Source organism: Notolepis coatsorum (genome assembly GCF_963971535.1).
Source record: "Notolepis coatsorum genome assembly, chromosome: 16".
Lineage (NCBI taxonomy): Eukaryota > Metazoa > Chordata > Actinopteri > Aulopiformes > Paralepididae > Notolepis > Notolepis coatsorum.
The window spans coordinates 11,886,513-11,892,299 of NC_140180.1; positions in this window are offsets into that span (position 1 = coordinate 11,886,513).

Genomic DNA, 5,787 nt, shown 5'->3' on the forward strand with positions numbered 1-5,787 from the left:
TTAAAAACATACTTATATTCTCGACGGTATTAACACAACAATGTATGAATGAAAAAATATAACGTTCCCACATCCGGAACGATAGATACCCGATGTTGAATGGGCCATAGTAATGTCAATATAGCTATAATATTTAAAAAGTTATAGCCCTGCAAAGAAGGTAAACATCTCTATAGGGTTTCAGCACTGGCAGACTGGGCAAAGGATGGGCATAAAAAGTGTTAATAATTTTTTTTTTTTTTTTATGTGTCTATTCATTCTGTTTAAACCAATGGGGTTTTTCTTCACAGTTGCAGATAAAGATTAGGCTACACTAATATTATAGTATTAAAAGAAACTGATGAGTTATATTCATTAACTCATTCAGCGCCATTCACGAGAAAAGTCGGGTTTTAATCGTTATTTCTTTTATTTTTATTTGTATCCATCCAGCCTGATGTTATCATTGGGAATGGGTCTGAGCTCGCAAAAGGTCAATACCGCCGCCTAACGCCTTCCGGCTGGTATTGCACATCATTGAAATCCCTCCCCCTTGGGCTGTACGCTGATCTGAGAAGTCTGGTCCAGGTTTTCCTTCTCGGGCATGCTGTATCGTTATAACACATGGACTGGGGAGACTGTGAGCAGCGTGGATTATGCGTTTTGGACAAATAACGTTGGATCAATAAACGCGATCAATTGGATTGGATTAATTGGATTAATCTTTTTGCAGTACATCAGATGTCAAGTAAGGACTCAATCTTGGGTTAATCCAATGTTTCTTTCGTAACGATCATGCATGTTAATCGTTATTTCTTTTATTAGCAATATCCATTCATTTTTCATCCATCCAGCCTGACGTTATCATTGGGAATGGGTCTGAGCTCGAAAAGGGCAAATACCGCTGCCTATCGTCTCCCGGATGGTAATGCACATCATTGGATTGGATTGGGTGGGACTGTGCATCAAAAAAACAAGTCCGGTCCAGGTTTTACTTCTCGGGCATGCAGCTGGATACTATTGCATTGAGTCCCCCCACTGGGAGCAGCGTCGATTATGTGTTTTGGTGCTATAACGTTGGATCAATAAACGCGATCAATATTTGGAATGGCGATCAGGAATTGGATTAATCTTTTTGCAGAACATCTGATGTGAGGTAAGGACTCTATTTTACCAGTCTTGGGTTAATCAGATGTTTTTTTCTCCGCCATCGCAGCGTGTGTGTGTGTGTGTGTGCATAACGTTAGCGCTGACCACGGCATGGATAATCGATTTTTCAGCCCGCTTCTCTAGCGTGCATTAGGCAGTGGTGGCCTAATGGTTAGAGAAGCGGGTTTGTGACCGGAAGGTCGCTGGTTCGATCCCCCGGACCATCAGGAAAAAATCTGGGCTGGGGATGTGAATTAATAACTCTCTCCCATACCCTTAACACCAACCGCTGAAGTGTCCTTGAGCAAGGCGCTTAACCCCCAACTGCTCCAGTGGAGTTGCTCAGTGGCCAACGGTGTCGGACGGTGGTTGTACTGGGCAGCTCCCAGGTGTGAATGGAACTGTGTGAATGTGAAGCAGGGCGTTCCTGAAAAAGAGCATCCGTGCTCAGAGAACCTACCCTGGGTAAATAAAGGTTAATAATAAATAATAAAAAATTAAATATACCATCGATAATCTAGCGTTTATTTGAAAACGATTCATAAATCAGCCGAAAAATGACAACGTGTTTTGTGTATTCCAGTAAAGGGCTATTATCGCGGAATTTCTCTGGAATTACTAGACATCTCCAAAACTACTCGTATTCAAAACGGTATAAAACGGAAACGGACCAATGAAAAAACAATCCGTTTCGTACATGTTGACTGCAAGCAAGTCATTGATAAGCGAGGGGTGACCCATAGCCATAATTTTAGATATAGTTTAACCGTTCGCAAATGTCCCCGTCCTCCCATTGGCTTCCTTATTGGCACGCTAGCCCTAATATGGTCAAAGGGGCGTGGCTCTGAATGAGTTAAAAACGAAGGTTCGAACGTCCGTTCGGAAAAACCCTGACGAAGTTCGAATCCCAAGAACAGGCTCCGGGGGAAACAGCCTTACCGTGTAGCAGTGAAAGTGTGTTGTTATCGTCGCCTCCCCGGACCAGTGAACCAGTGAACCATCTACGGCTGCTTCAGGTTGTGGCAGAAGATCAGTCGGTAGTTCCGCATTGACGGACTGCAAATCCTTCTTTCAGGATCCTCCACTAGCTTTCACTGGAGAGAGAGAGAGAGAGGGAGAGAGAGAGAGAGAGAGGGGGAGAGGGGGAGAGAGAAGTGAGCAAGAAAGAAAGAAAAGCGGGTTGGGATAGAAAAAAAGAAGAAAAGAAAAAGGTTACGGTGGGTTCACAAAATGACCACTTTCACTTCTCCTTGTGTGATGCAAAGTGATGCTGTCGCAGACCATCCTGGCACAAAATACCCAATCTACCACATAAAGACGTCTAGTGTCTATCTATGCCAATCTACCACATGAAAACATCTAGGCAATACATATACCAATCTACCACACATGAAAACATCTAGCCTATACCTATACCAATCTACCACACTAGGGCATAACAAAAAATATTGTTTGTTTCCTGTTGGTTGTCAGTTAAGGCCATGGGTAGGTAGGGAATTTATTTTATTTAATGTTTTTATTCTATTCTTTCCCACGGCGACTATGGATAGGGAATTTCTTTATTTAATTAAAATGTTCACAACTACATGGATGCATGTACTCTGCCAGCATGTTTAATATCCATAATACTAAAGGTTTGACTAAGATTTCTATGAAACTTTATAAAAAAAATAAAAATAAAAAAAATTGAATACATTTTCTTTTTTTATATATATATTTTTTTAAACTCATAAAATATATTGGGTCGCACCTAAATCGGCAGGGTCGGTCGGCAACCGGAAACAAACCATTATTTTTTTTAGGCCTAGCCTATGCATGCAGAGAAAAGAAGCCTCTCTAGACTACCCGGCCAATCTGTACAGAGGGAGACCCAGAGCATCAGCGTCAGTGTGCACCCTCCCCTCCCCTCCTCGCTCCAGCCCCTCTCCTCTCCTCCTCTCCCCTCCTCTCCTCTCCCCCCTCCTCCCCTCCTCACTCCAGCCCCTCTCCTCTCCCCTCCTCTCCTCTCCCCTCCCCTCCTCTCCACCTCTCCCCTCCTCTCCTCCAGTGTAGTTGAGGCATTTAGCTGAAGCTCTTCTTCAGAGATCTAGGGGTCTTAGCTAGCAGCGCTACAGCAGAGTGACAACTAGGAATGGATAAGGGAACATTCTCATCCTCTCTCCCTTTACCTCATCCTCTCTTCATTTCATCTCCTCCTCTCCTAATCTCTCCTCCCCCTCTCTCTTTCATATCTCTCTCTCTATCTCTCTCATGCTGCCCTACAGTCTGCTGGAGGCAAAGACAGAGCACCCTAATTAAACTGCCACAGACAGACAGCTCTGTGTGTCTGTGTGTGTGTGTGTGTGTGTGTGTGTGTGTGTGTGTATGCATGTCGGTGCATGCGTGCATACGTGTGTGTGTGTGTGTGTGTGTGTGTGTGTGTGTGTGTGTGTGTGTGTGTGTGTGTGTGTGTGAAGTGTGTGTTCAGAGTGCAAACACACGTCTTTGAGTAACACGTTAGGGTACGTTCTCACTGGTGGTTTCCATGTCAAATCAGTTAGACTCCCAGCTCTCTCTTTTTGTCTCCCTTCTCGGACCAAATGACAGAAAATCCATCGTAGTATAACGGAGAACTTTAATCCCTGCAAACAAGGTCCCTGTTCAAAGCAAACCGGTTGTCTGTGACAGAGACAGCCCAACTACCAGGCGCGCAGCGTGCGTGTGTGTGTGTGTGTGTGTGTGTGTGTGTGTGTGTGTGTGTGTGTGTGTGTGTGTGTGTGTGTGTGTGTGTGTGTGTGTGTGTGTGTGTGTGTGTGTGTGTGTGTGTGTGTGAAGAAGTGGTTAGTACAGAGCTGCATCGTCCATATCCAGTGAGAGACATGGGCTGGTAGTAAAATATTAAAATATAGCACTAATTTTTAGAAAAAAAAATTAATTTAAAAAGAGAGAGAAATTGAGAGACAGAGAGAGTAATATAAAGAGAGAAATGGAGAGAACGAGAAAAATAGAGTGAGAGAGTGGAAGAGGGAGAGAGAAAGGGGGAGAGAGAAATAGGGAAAGAGAGAGGTAGAGAGAGAAATAGAGAGTGAAAGGAGGAGAGTGAAAGAGGGAGAAAATAGAGTGAAAGGAGAGAGAGAAAGAGTGAAGAGAGAGAAAGAGAGAGAGTGAAAGATAAAGTGAAAGAGAGAGAGATGGAGCTAAATCTGCTTCTGTAAAGTACAGTAACATGTCGTTCAGACAAACATGTTGAAATATTAAGGAGGTAGATGTTTTATTTGACGTTGGTCTTTTTAAAGGGATAATGTGTCATTCCTGAACTTCACTTGGCAACAGCTCTTCACCAGACACGTCTCACTGTGTGTCACTGTGACAGTTTCCCTAATACTGCTTAGATTAGATTAAAATAGGGATGCCCCGATCGATCGGCCACCGATCGTTATCGGCCGATAATCAGTATAAATATGCGATCGGGGAATTCCGATAATTAGTCATATTCGCAGATCGCGGAAACTGATCAAGTGGATATCTCACTCGCTTGTCTCAGACGCACAGGACCTGCAAACTGCTCCTCCTCCCTAGCCCCGCCCGTACCCGTGTAGAGTTTGTAAACACAGAGGAGGCGGACCTCCTCTGCTGAGTCTAGATAGTGCATTCGACCTGAGCTAACGTTAGCTACCTAGCTATCGTTACTGTTTAAACAAAATTACCCAGTCAACTATTCACTTTTAGTAGGCATTGTCTAACGGTATTTAGCCGGCTAGCTACTGATAGCTCCGGATATCAACAAATGCCCCAGGAAGTCTAGTAGCCCATGTTGATATCTCCGTTAGCTTGCGTTAGCTTGCGTTAGCTGACGTTAGTTCACGGTTCAAAACGAAATGTCCGATTGAACTAAATAGTTGTCTTAACGTCATCTAGCCGGCTAGCAGTAGCTACAGATAGCTCCTGATATCAATGTCTTATAACATTGATTGAATGCGTATTCGAGCTGAGGGCTTGCTGAATGTGAAATGACCAAAGCATAACGCTACCAAGGCAATAGGGTCCCGCTGCAGCGCCGGAGAATCCTTTTTGGAGCTAGGGCTACTAGAGTACACACAGACAGTGGAGCTGTTTGCAGATAGCGAGCATTTTGACTTGTTGCGTGGTGGCGATGTCTCGCAGATAATACAAGTACAAGTCTAATTATATAATATATATATTTTATTAAAAAAAAAAAAAACTTTTTATATAAAATAATTTTTAATTTCTTTTTAATCAAAAACGATCGGTATCGGATCGGTATCGGCCGATATGGCTCACGACGATCGGTGATCGGTATCGGTGGCAAAAAACGTGATCGGGGCATCGCTAGATTAAAATGTATTGTCATCATACAGCACAAGTACAATACAACGAAAATAGGTAAAGTGCAATGCACAGGTGGATAAACTTGGTATAAAAGAGCTACAGAGATGCTACAGAGTTGTGGTATAATTATGTACAGTGATACAGGTATAAAGACACTATGGTAGTAAGTCATACTGGCCAGCAGCGTAACTAGTAGTAAGAGTAGGTAAGGGCTATATGTACAGATATAGATATAGATATAGATATAGTATCTACAGATATGTAAAAAGGATTATCTGCAGGTATGTACAGACAGATATGGATAGGTATATATACGGTAAGAATAAATAT